This window comes from Mesocricetus auratus, unplaced genomic scaffold (genome assembly GCF_017639785.1).
Source record: "Mesocricetus auratus isolate SY011 unplaced genomic scaffold, BCM_Maur_2.0 Super-Scaffold_100013, whole genome shotgun sequence".
Classification (NCBI taxonomy): domain Eukaryota; kingdom Metazoa; phylum Chordata; class Mammalia; order Rodentia; family Cricetidae; genus Mesocricetus; species Mesocricetus auratus.
Window position 1 is genome coordinate 24,047,873 of NW_024429196.1, and position 13,594 is coordinate 24,061,466.

The window sequence follows — 13,594 nt, forward strand, 5'->3', positions numbered from 1 at the left end:
CACTACCGGTTTGTGAAGGGTTTTTAGCTTTCGGGGTCACGATTCTGGAAGCGCTTCTGAAGAGAGCTTAAGGAAATCTTGGGTGGGTAGCCTCTATTGTGGGCTCCTACCATGATGCACTGCCTCGCCTCAGGTCCTATAGCAATGCTGCCAAACAACCATGGACTCAGAGCGGTGAGCAAGCCCCTTCCCCCAATAGCCTATTTATGCTATTTTGTTATTGTCCTGGAAAGCTGGTTGACACCAGAGTTCCAAGCAGGAGACAATACAAACTTTATAAAAATAAAGGTGTTTAAGGTGTGCTAAGAGGGCCTGGAGATGTGTAAACCTGGCGTGGCAGCTCCTCAGCACTATGTCAGCCCACCATAGTACCTCACACCTACGATTTCAGCACTTGGGAGGTGGAGGCAGGAGCAGAAGTTCAAGGTCATCCCGCTGCTTGTCTGGATGAGCCTGGGCTACAGGAGACTCTGTATGAAACAACAACAAACTAGTAAATTAAACTAAAAGTGTTTGTACTTTATAAGAGAAAACAATCATACGCTCCATAATACCATTTAAGTCAATACAGAACCAACATGATCTATTTAATTTATGCCATCCAGTGACATCATAGCCTCTCTAATTTATGCACATGCACAGTGATGTCCACACAGGGACAAAAATCACCCACTGACGCACCTGGTCAGGACATATTTCAATATTTAAGCTTTGGAGGCAAGTGTATATGAAAAAGCATGAAAGAAATACATCCAAAGAATGAAGTTACTCATTTTGGGTGTGACTATGTGTGCTTTTACAGTATTGTATATTTAGGGTTTTCTTGTTGTTGTTTGCTTGCTTTTTTCGAGACAGGGCTTCTCTGTAGCTTTGAAGCCTGTGTTAGAACTCAACCTTGTAGACCAGGCTGGGCTTGAACTCTCAAAGATCCTCCTACCTCTGCCTCCTGAGTGCTGGGATTAAAGGTGTACACCGCCACTGCCCAGTGAATTTTAGGTTCGACAAGTCAGTAAAAGCTAACACGGAACATATAGAATCTGGCATCTGAGATACACAAACACATGAAGAGATAAAGTACAGGAAGTAAAACCAAACCCCCAGGTGTTTGCTGGGAGGAAGAAAGGAAAGGAGATGTATTCGTTTCAAAGTTAACTTCAGTGCAGTTTTCACTAAAAAGAAATAGGCAGCGGCTGGACGGATGGCTCAGTGGCTAAGAGTGCTTACTGAATTCACAGATGGCCACAGTTCTGGTCCCAGCACCCAGGTCAGGGGCTCCTAAACACCTGTAACTCCAGCTTAAGGGGATCTGATGGCATCTTCTGGCCTCCACAGGCACACACAAATGTGTACAAATACATGAATAAAAATAAAGACTTATTCTCTTACAGATGAGGAAATTATTACCTGGGGATTTGGGGGTGATCGATTTTTTTTTAAAGATAGAAAAAGCCATATGGTTTCACATATCTATCAAATGCATGGTGTTACAGGTCAATGTTTGAAGGGGATAGATGGGAGAAAACAGTAAGTTACATCTAAATTAATTAATTAGCTAGTTATCTAGTGCTTGATAGGCAAGTGCTTACCACTGAGTCACACTCCCAGCTTCTCAAAGTTGGCTGATGGGTTTTTTTTAGTTTTGGTGTTTTAGAGACAGTTTCTTTGTGGCCCAGGCTAACCTTGAACTTCCACTCTTCCTGTTACCAACATCTCAAGTGCTGGGGCTATAAGTGTGTGTCTCATGCCCAGCCCTATAGTCTAAAGTCTAATTCTAAGACTTCTGAAAGAGAAACAAGACTCCAGAAATCCTTAGTGAAAAGCAAAACCCTGTAACCCAACAAAATCAAGACAAGTGGTACCTATGTAAATATTAGGATTACTAATTTTTCATGCTCAAATCATTTGTGGTTTGTGTTCTAAGAGTTCTTATGGGTCAGGTCACAGAGATGTAAACATAGACAGTCAAGAAAGTTCCCTATCTGTGTGCAACATACAGTCTAGGAGGGTTTGGGGGTACACAGGCAAGAGGCCTGTGGAAAGACTGTCTGTTGTTATTGGTGTGTTGACAGCATACAGTGAAACACCAGGGGTATGAACTGTGTGTCCCTCAGAGGAGTCTGGTTAAGGTTTGGCGGAGGATGCCTTGTTTGGCTTCTAATCTCAGCTAGTTTGCTGTATATGAAGAGCTTGAAGTTCTGATGGGGTTTTGGGAAGGGTTTGGGACAGCCCCCAGAGTCTTTGGAACTGGGAACAAGGCAGCTGCTGACACAACAGGAGATCTGTTTTTAGGCAGGGTCTCTCCCCAGCCATCCCTGACTGTGCTTCAGCTCACTGCTCCCTTCAGTGCTGGGACTGTCGATGCATCTGACCCTGCCCTGCCAAAGAGACTTTCAAAAGTCCCGTCATCCTTCAATAAAACCTACTTTCCTCCTAAATGCTCTGGGAGTAGACTCTCTCCGGCAGATTTGAATATGGACTGAGACTGGTCTTGAGTGAGTGGCAGGCAATAAACAGGAGGACCTAGTTTCAGCCTAGGTCTGATTGGCTGTAGATAAACATGGTTCCATATTGAGTACAGGAAGTAGAGTAATTAGCATTTCTAGTTTGTGTCACCTTTCTGCACAGTTGAATTCTAGTTCTGTTTGTTGAAGCAGTCTCCTTTAGCCCAGACTGTCCTCAGACTTGACCCTGGATTTCTGCTCCTCCTGACAGCCTGGAATTGAAGGCCTGCACCACAAAGCCCAGTTAATGTGGTGCTGTGTATCAAAGGCAGGCAGACAGACAGACAGACACAGACAGACAGACACACACACACACACACACACACACAGAAGTCCTCAGTGGCTAACCCTTTAAGGACTGATAGTCATCAAATATAAACTGTCCCTCCAGCAGCTACACCCATCATTCCTCTCATTTCTGTAGCCTTTTGAGGCTGAGTAAAACTCCTATTGCATATGCAAACTGCAGTTTTTTATTAATCACATATGACATTTGGGTGATTTCCATCTTTTGACTATTGTGAATGAAGATGTATAGACATTGCCATATAAGTAACATTTGTGTCCCTACTTTCGGACCCTCCTGGAAGTGAAATTGCCGAAGCACATGGATACTGGATGTGTGACTTTGGGGGAACTGCCATACCATGGCCTGCCACACACACACCATCTTACATTCTGGTTAGTAATGTGTGGAGGGTCCAACTTCCTGGAGGCCTTGTCAACATCTATTGTTCCCCTTAAAAAAAAGTTAGACTGAATCTTAAATACAGAACTGAGACTGGTGTGATAATAAAAACTTAGGAATTGTTAATTTGGGCTGTCTGATCACTGATGTGTGGATATGGGAATTGGTTGGAAATTTGCTGGAGACAAGATATTGAAGCAATAAAATGATTTCAATTTTATAGCCTTAAATAAACCAGTTACAAAAATAAAGTGCTAAGCAGAGGGAATTTTCCCCTTGGCTTTTTCTTAAAATTCTTATTTACTTCAATAATGCTTCACAAGAGGATGGGGCAGGCAAAATATATTTATTGCCTTTACCATTTTATTTCCCTCTGATGCCTGACTTCTGTTCTCACAATCACTCAACAGCAATAATTTTTTTAGCACTCATCTTCATCTTCATTCACTAGACAGTTTGGACCATGCATTCAATGTGACCATTTCCCGCACGGCTGAATGTGCAGCACAGCGTTCAGACAGCCCTTCTCCAGCAAAAGCATGCACCACCTTGGCCTCCAGCATTACCTCCATGATGACCAGAACAGTCTCCACCATGGATATAGTTTGTTCCATTTAATAGTTGAGCACCTACTCTGGTTCTGATTGAAAAGCTTGTTTGAAAATTATCGGCCTGGCATCACATTCATTAAATTCATTGATCCATCCACCATCCTTATTTGGTTGTGAAAGGCAACACTCTCTCTTTGGAATGCTAGAGATGGGAGAGTTACAGAAAAAAGGAACAATCTCAAAATAAACAAAACCAAGTTAAGTCATTCCATGTGGGACAGAAAAATCCACTGGAAGGCTGTTTGTAGCTCTGTGGTAGAGCGCTTGTCTGGCATGAAGCCTTAGGATGGAGATGGAGGGAAGGAGTATTTTAGAGTCCAGGAATGTAGCTTAATCAGTAGATTTCTTGCTGAGCATGTACATAGCCTGGGAACAATCCCCAGCACTACATAAAGCATGTAGTGACAGCAGCATTCAGAGGTGAAAGCAGGACGTCAGAAGTTCAAGGTCATCCTTGACTGTATAGCAAGTTCAAGGCCAGTCTGGGATACATGAGACCGTGTGTCAAAAAAAAATCCTTTGGAATCTCACAAGATGAGAACTGGGACCGGGACGAAAGCTCTCAGAGGAAGAAGGGAAGAGCTAGTCAGAGATGCAGTAGAAATCCACATCTTCACATACAGACATGGATCTAAAGAACTCTCAGAGTGGAGCAACGCCTAGGCTGTAAAACAGAAGTGGTGTCTGACATCAAGCCATGCCGTCATTTCCTCTGGTGCCCATAAGGCTTCAGTCACCTGGAGTAAACCAGGACGGCCAGAGCACATCATTTTCAGAAAAACAAGCAGGGGGGATCTGACAGTGTGGAGAGGATGCAAACCCCCTTGCATGACAGAGACATGGGAGAGTGTGTTCTAGACTATGGCTAATTAAAGTCATCTGTCCCCCCCACCCCACTCCCAGTGCCCAGGGATTGAACCTTGGGCCTTGAGCATGCTAAGCAAGTGCTATAACATTGAGTTACATTCCTAGTCTGCTATTTCATCTTGGTATTAAAACAGTGTCAGGAAGCAGGAAATCAAAGAGATGTTTGGGTTGTATCAATGTCCACACAGGTGACATGGGCCAGTGGCTTAGATGTCCCTTCTTCATACATGTCAGCATGCTCCTGGGACTGGCTTCTGTCTGTCACTACTAAATGCTTCCTTTTGAGCTCATAATCTGTCATCTCAGACCTTTGATCTTTCTTAAAGTTCTTTTAAAAACGTGGAGATCCTGAGTTGGAGAGACAGACAGCTCAGCAGGGGGAGTATCTGCTGTGCAAACACGAAGACCTGAGTTTGATTCCGCCAGAACTCACATTAAAAAAAAATGTGGGGCATGGTGGTGCTTGCAATCCCAGCGCCAGGGAGGTAGAGACAGCTGGATTTCTGGGGCTTGCTGGCCAGCCAGCCTGGCCTAATCTTGAGAGCTCAGGGGCAATGAGAATCTGTTTCTTAAACAAAAACAAACCTAAGATGGATAGCTCCAGAGGAATAAGCTTGACCCTGGCTTCCATACACATGCACACATGTGTACTCACACGAACACATGCACAAATACACAAACAAACCTAGAGACCTTGTTCTCACATTTCATAATATAAATACTGAAACACCTTATCTCTAGGTCAGTTGACAGTATACAAAACTCATTCACACACATCTGATTCTTTCAGTAGCCTTGGAAGATGTTCCCATTTTACAGATGAGAAAACCAAGGCTCCAAAGGGTTTGATGACTTTCTCAGAGTTGTTCATGTGGCAAGTGGCAGGTGGATCATTGAAGCTACTGCCTTGTTTGCCTTTGCCAGAGCAGCTGTGGTAGTTCATCTTTACTGTCGTCTTGACTGGATCTGGAGTCACCATGGAAACACATCTCTAGGGATGCCTATGAGCATGTTTACAGAAATGCTTATACTGAGTAGGGAAGACACGCCCACAGTGGACAGCATCGCCCCACTCGAGGGCTGGGGTCCCAGGTTGTACATATAAAGGAACAAGCTGAGCACCAGCCTTCCTCTCCCTCTGCGTCCTGACTGTGGATGCAGTTCATGTATGTTCCTGCCAGCATGGCTTCCTGCTGAGATGGACTTAGCCTCAAACTCTGAGCCAAAGCAAACCCCTCTTTCCTGGAGTTGCTTCTGGCAGGTGCGTTGCCACAGCAACTAGAAAAGGAGCCCACAGGGCTGCCCTTCGCCATTCTGTGGTTACTAGCAAAGCATGGCTTGCATTTTCACTTTTTGAAGCCAATTAAGGTATTTGTGCTCCAATTATTGGATGTTTCCAAGCTTATGATAAAATTAGTCTCGGGAAAAAGCACAACCTTTACGAGAGATGAAGGAATGGTAATAAACATTAGGAATGTGAAAGTCTCATTACAGATGTGGGACTCTTCCTTTATTGGATAATCATCTGAGGGTTGATGCTGAGGGATGCTAGGAGGAGGGGCTACAGGGATAACAAAGAATAGAGGCTGTGTCTTTGCTGGAGCTTGAGAGATACATGAAAACCCAACGGATGTTGATGGAAAGCCTCTAAACTTTCTCTCGAGTGTTCCATAGAGCATAACTGAGTACCAACTATGGAGTAACAGTATATAGACTTACAAGAAGATTCTGTGCTTCCCCATACCAATTAGATCTAAAACAGACTAATTCCCTGAGCACAATTAACATCTTGTTCCAAGACAGACAAAAGCCCTTCATTCAAGCAAAGCCGCAGAGGCAGCAGAGAGACCACGTCTGGGACTCCAACCCCATGGAAGTCATCATTTTACAGGATCAGGGAAGAGCTGGTCCCAAACACAGGCTGCTTCACTCCTGAATTCTCCCAGCAAGAACAGATGGGCCGTCCTTGTAAACTGCTATTATGGTGGGGCACTCATTCTCAGTGGGGTATTTATACACCCCATTTTCAGTGTCTGGAGGATAGCAAGGGTACTCGATATAGAAACGATTCCATAGTGGATTTGAGCTTTGTGTTTCACCAGTCTTCTCCCAGACTTTACTAAAACACAGGATGAACTCATTTAATTTTCACTGATTTTCCTTTCAACAGGCTCCAAAGAGGTGCAGGCCTGGTTAGGTCATAACTTGAAGGCATCAAACAGCTATGAGTTGCCTTCACAACTCCACAGGATGCGCAAGCAAGGAATCATCTTATTTATGGAGTGGGATAAGTGGTCATTTCTAGATCACATTAACAATCGCCTGGGGTGGGGTGGGGGGATGACTTAATGAGTAATGTGCTTGCTTTGCAAGCCTCAAGACCTCAGTTCAAACCCCAGAAGCCACGTGAAACCCAATGAAGTGTGTGTGGTCCTGGTGCTCCTCTGAGAGAGTGGAGGCAGAGGAATTTTTGGACGTTTCCAGCCCTCTGAGTGGTGGTGTAGGGAGGACAAGGTGGAAAGTGAGGACTGGCACCCACATGTACCCTGAGGGGTGTGCACGTGTGTTCACACACATGGATGGACACACAAAAGATAAAGTTGCTTTTAAAACCTGGGTATTTGGAGCTAGGATTGTGTCCCAGTTGGCAGACTGCAAGCACAAAGCTCTAGGTTTGACCTCCAGCATCTCACAAACGAGTCGTGGCAGCACATGGCCATAACCCAGCATAAGATGTCAATGCAGGAGAATCATAAAGTGAAGGTTATCCTCGGTAGCTAAGGATATGTAGCATCTGGGATTCTGGACTATATGAGACCCCTTTCTTAATAAATAAATACAATCTTGAAACATGCTGAAGGGAAAATATTTTTATTTCATAGATACATTTACTAAATTGTGGGCGTCTTTGATGTGTTTGGAAAATTCAGGAGCTAGGGGTGTTTCAGTCATGGGATGCTTGACCAGCATGTGAGAGTTTCTAGGTGTGACCCCAACACACACACACACACACACACACACACACACACACACACACACTTTCATACAGAGTAGGTGTGAGATTTTATTAAATAGGGCATTTTGGACATTGCTTGCATACGTTAAATGCAAAGAGCCCATCTCAACCCTCCTGTGGCTCTAATTCCAAGAGAAGGCAGGCAGCCAGGGGGTGGGGCTGGGGTGTAGAATTCAGATTACACACAGCTTTGGAAACACACTTTACTTCTTTCTGTTAAGATAAGCTACATCTAACTCTGAACCTAGAGGTTTTCATGCATGAGTCTCAAAAGAATCTCTCAGAATTAACCAGATGAATTATATAGCCTGTTTTTGGAAGAGAAATAATTGAAGACCCAAGAAAACCAGGAAGCAAGTCAGGGTTCCAGACCCCAGTCTGTCTTTCTTCAATAAAATACTTCATTTTTAGGAACATTGGGAGAAAGGTGGGATTGTTGTGAAATGCTTTTATTAAAACAAGGCAGTATGCCAGGCAGTGGTGGTGCATTCCTTTAATCCCAGCACTTGGAGGCAGACTTCTGAGTTCAAGGCCAGCCTGGTCTGCACATTGAGTTCCAGAACAGCAAGGACTACACAGAGAAACCCTGTCTTGAAAATCTGAAAAACAAATAAGTGGCATAAATAAATAAATAGATAATCTACCATATCTTTTCAAGAAAGCCATCCAGTTTAGTAGAACACAAAGATATGCAAGTATATATTCTAACTACAGGCTTCATCTTGTCCCCCAGTGAGGACGTGTGTAGTATAGGGTGGCATTGGATGGATATCTTTAAATTAGTGAAAAAGTATCTCGTAACTGAAACAGGAGGACTGCACTGTGCCAAAGCAGTGTGACATTTCAGCACCAGCCTGTGACTGACCACACTCGCTGGGGATCGCTGTCCCTGACAGCATTTCGTGTTATCTCAGAGGCCTTCCATTTCAGCCAGGTTTGCCTTCCAGGATCAGCTAGTGCTCTGCTCTGGGGAAGGAACCTTCTTGGCAGCCGTTTCCAGATGCCTGAGTGATGACCCACTTCTCTCAAAAGTCACATTGGGAGAGAGCTGCTGCTGGGGGCTCTGGGGAACAGCCAGTAAGCTGGACACCGAAGGACTGCAGTGAGGTGGGAGAACGGGGAGTGATCTGCCCTTGCCCCAAAGTTTATTTCTTTTTAAAATAGGAAAGAGGGCTGGGAGTCAGTAAAGCCTTGCCATACAATCATGGGAACTTTTGTTTGACTCCCAGAACTGCACTCCCCAACACAAAAGCTGAACAAGGTGTGTGTGCATATAATCCCAGCACTAGGAAAATAGAGACAAGAGGATCCTTGGGGATTTCAGGTCACTCATGTAAACGCCAAGCAAGTGTGGCAGTCTGCCTTGAACCTCAGCATGCTCAAGGCAGAGACAGAAGATCCCTGGAGAAAGCCAGCTAGCCAAACTAGCTGCATCAGCCAGGCGCTGGTGGTGCATGCCTTTAATCCCAGCACTTGGGAGGCAGAGGCAGGAGGATCTCTGTGAGTTCGAGACCAGCCTGGTCTACAAAGTGAGTTCCAGGACAGCCTCCAAAGCCACAGAGAAACCCTGTCTCGAAAAACCAAAAAAAAAAAAAAAAAAAAAACAAAAAACAAAAAACAAAAAACAAACAAAAAAAAACCCCAAAAAACAAACAAACTAGCTGCATCTCTAATATACTGATGCTGAGTAGAAACTGTGGGGCGGGGCCCATGTCATGGAGGTTATACATAGGACCATTGTCCGGTGCTGTTCTGCAGCCTAGCAGTTAAGAGAAAGCATTATTAATGAGTAGAATCAATCTTGTGCTTTGTGTACTCTCAGAAATCCAGTGTTAGGGGTGGTGGGTGAAGAAATGAGCTGGTGTGGAGGAAGGGACCAGAAGCCTCCGTTCGGCACCTGTGGCTGAACTCTGTTTACCAGAGTTGCAGTGTAAGTCATACAAGAGGGGAAGGAGGGGCGGAAGGACCTGGAGCTGCGCCTCTGAGTGGGGCCTCAGAGTGACGCAGCTCCGTGAATCCCTGCACTGTGTGGGAGAAAGGAGCCATGAATAACTCGCCACAAACCCTGACTGGAGGCCATTCTTCTAGGTATGAAGCCTAGGTGACGAAATCTGAACGGAGCCTGAGGGACAGTCTTAATCAGAGAACTAGCTAGCTGTTGCCAACTTTGGTTTGCTACAACCCCTAGGGTTCAACTAGGAAAATAAATGGACTTTTTTTTTTGTGATGGTCTCATGTAACTCAGGCTGGCCTCGAACTTGCTGCACAGTTTAGGATTACCTTGAATTCCTGATCCTCCTGCTTTCACTGCTTCAGTGTTTGGGGTGGGAACTTTGTTTTGATTTCAGTGGTGGTATTTTTCTTTGACCCCTTTAATTCAGTAGTGCTTTAATTTATGGCCCCACTGCACTGATTATATCATACTAATTATATTATATTAATTTATAGTCCCATTGCACTGATTATGTCATACTAATTGTATTATATTAATTTATAGTCCCATTGCACTGATTAGCAACTGCTGGTTCTCTGCCTGGGTCTTAAGCCCCTTATCACCAAAGGTGGATGATATGAAACACCCCATGAGGAAGCCTCCCCACACACAGAAAGCTTTTGAAACATTGTGGAAATACTTTAATCTCTCTCCAGTACATACAGAAAAGCTAGCTAGACATGAAGACAATCTAATCAGGAAATACTGATGGCTGTCCACTCACGCTGAAGCCACAGTCCTGGGAGTCTGGCTTACTGAAGAGAACAGATAATTGGTGACTTCTCGTATTCCTTCCCTCTCCTTCAACAGAGTCCACCCAGCTTCCTCACAATCCTTCTCTAAGGTGGTTGTGTCTTCACAGGCTTCAGAAGCATCCCCTTCCTCCACCCCTCACCAGTGATCAAAGGCAGACTGGGCATGTATCAGACTTGTGGTCTAGAGGGCCCAGGCTTCTGCAATGGCCGTGGCATTGCTCAGCGCATACACAGCCTGCTATGCCTTGGTCAGATTCTCCACCAGCTATCATGGTAAGAAGGTGGTGATTAGTGCCAGCCTTGAAACTGACTGGCACAAGCCCATAGGTGAGACCTCTTCTCCTGGGCTGACGGTAGCAAAGGCATGTTGCCTGTTTGTACTGTGGTAGCGTAGGCCCCAAGGAGCCTAGGTCTAATGCTGACAAACGAGCATGAGAGAGGCCGAGAGCCCGTTGTGCTGTGCCTAGAGGAAGACTTCACCAGGAAATCCCGCCTCAATGAATCTGGTCTCTGAATGAGACAGAGATTGAGAGACAGGGTTTCAGGAGGGGAGCTGAGGGCCTTAGAGGGCTCCTCTGAAGTCAGATATTGTAATAGGCTGATGCTGTAATTGTGTCCCCTCAATTCATAGTTTGGCATTCTATGCCCACACCTCAGAGTGACTCAGTGCAGATGATCCCTCAAAGGGTAATGAAGTTAAATCGAGTCGTTAGAGTGGACCCTGATCCAACAGGACTGGTGTCCCTGTAAGCAAAGAAGGTTAGAACACAGACAGGTGACGTGAGGACCAGGTGAAGACACACCGAGAAGGTGGCAGAGGATAAGCCAAGGACAGAGACCCAGAAGCCAGCCAGCTGACGCCTTGGCCTTGAAGATCCAGCCCCAAAACTGGAGGCAGTTAACTTGTGCTGTTCCAAGCACTCAGTGTGCAGTGCAGGAACCTGTCAGTGGAGTCAGGGCGGGAGGCCTGAGCAAATGAAGGCTTGGATGACACGAGGGTCACCGGACTGTTCTGGATTCGGGAAAATAACAAGGGGAAGGAATGGAAAGCTCATTGTCGAGGAAGACTGGGGAAGGGGAAAGCAGCATGCTGGGCTGGCTCTCTGCTCTCCAGTTTATTTCCCTCAGCCCACCTTTTCCCAGCTGCCTGATGTATTGCTTACTAGTTAGGGACACAGCTGCCACAATGCCATCACGTCTCTCAGAAGTGCAGGCCACTTATTAGAGCATTCCTGAACATGGGAGTTCCATCTTTTGGGGCCTTGTGTATGCTAGGCAGACACCCTACCACTGAGTCACAGCCCCAGGCTGGTGATGGAGAAATACTTCATTTCTCCTCCCGTACTCTGTACTGACAGATTCTCACTACGGTGACAGTAAAAGAATTTAGGATAAAGGGGCCTCCATATTATATCATATGGGGACTGCTTGCTTCTTCTACCCTTGAGCTGTCTTAATAAAGGTAAAACAATTAGAAGACTAAAAATACCATGTAAGGCAAATGCCGGATCTAGATAGAGTCTGGCGCCTGACTTGACTCATGTCCTGGTTCTTCTTCATTTTGTTTTGTTGAGATAGAATCTCATGTAGCCCTGGCTGGCCTCATGTATCTGGAGATGACTTTGAACTTCTGATCCCCCAGCCTCCACCTCCTGAGTGCTGGGATTACAGTTCTGTGCCACCACATCTGGTTGACGCAGGGTTGGGGACTGAACCCAGAACTCAGTGCGTGCTAGGCAGGCACTCAGCTTACTGTGCTAAACCATCAACAAATGCCCGGCATAGTTTTAAGGTGGGCCAATGGCGCAAGTTGTGTCGCTGAGTACACTTCATTTAAAGTAAGTTATTCAGGGCTAGAGAGATGGCTCAGCGGTTAAGGCCACTGGCTGCTCTTCCAAAGGATCCAGATTCAATTCCCAGCACCTAGAAGGTGGCTCATGAACATCTGTAACTCTAGTTCCAGGGCATCTTGGCCCTCTTCTGGCTTCTGTAAGCACAGCACACACGAGGCACACAGGCATACATGTGGGCAAAATATCCATACACACAAATTATTATTTGTTTAATAAGTTAGTGAGTTATCCCATTGGTTTGAGTCTTGATTTTATCACAGGCAGAAGTGGAAGTTATGCTACCCAACACTCCATTCAAAGTGAAGGATCAAGCTAAAACATTGTTCAGCTATGAGGTAGCTAGCCCACTCTAACCAGTGTCCCTTTGTAACCTTTGAGGTCAGAAAGGACTGCTTACTGCTTTTTATGAAAAAAAAACTACTCATTTTGCTCATTAAATTGTTATAATTTTCTTTTAATAACAGGTCTGTAATAGGTAGAAATTCCTGAAACCTTGGAAAGAATGTCTTCTTGTTTCACTGTAATTTGGGTAATTATAGATGACAGCAGCTAATGTAGTTGGCATCATCTGAGGGAACTGAACCTTATCTTTTTGGTAATATAGTTGACAGCTGTCATTATTGAAATATTTTGTGTGGTGGTAGAATGTATTTTTTCCTCCTAAATATTGTTCACTCTCTACAGGGAAGCATTAGCCTCCAGGGTAACAGCATTAATTTTGTACTGACATGTGATTCAGTGATGTCATTAATGAGCTACTGCATTGGTCTGTTGTCTGTGACTGGCTAAATAATTGTGTCCTTTGGAGTCTTATGTCTACTTTATGCTATTTCTTTTTTTTGTCATACTGTCTGCTCTGAGTATGCCCACCTCCTTACAGTAAGCTGGGAGGTCAGACCTCATGTTTATTAAGGATGTGTCTACAACTACATAAAATAGGCTTGGATTACAGGGGTCAGGACTCTGTAGGAAATAAGGGTACAGTGGATATTATGGGTTGAATGTGTGTGTCTTTCCCAGATACCTGTGTTTAAATTTTAAGAGTCAACATTATGGTTTTAGGAGAGGGGGTATTTAGGAAGAATAGACCCTCATGGATGAAATTAGTGCCCTTTTAAGAGACCTGAAATCTTAATTCCTGTCACTGTTCTGAGCAATGTGAGAACACAATGAGAAGATGAAAAAGTGAAAATTGGGAAGGAAGCCCTTGACAGATATGGGGTCTGCTAGCACCTTGATCTTGAACTTCTAGCCTCTAGACCTGTGAGAAATAAATGTCTGTTGTTGTGGTGTCTATGGCATTCTGTTAT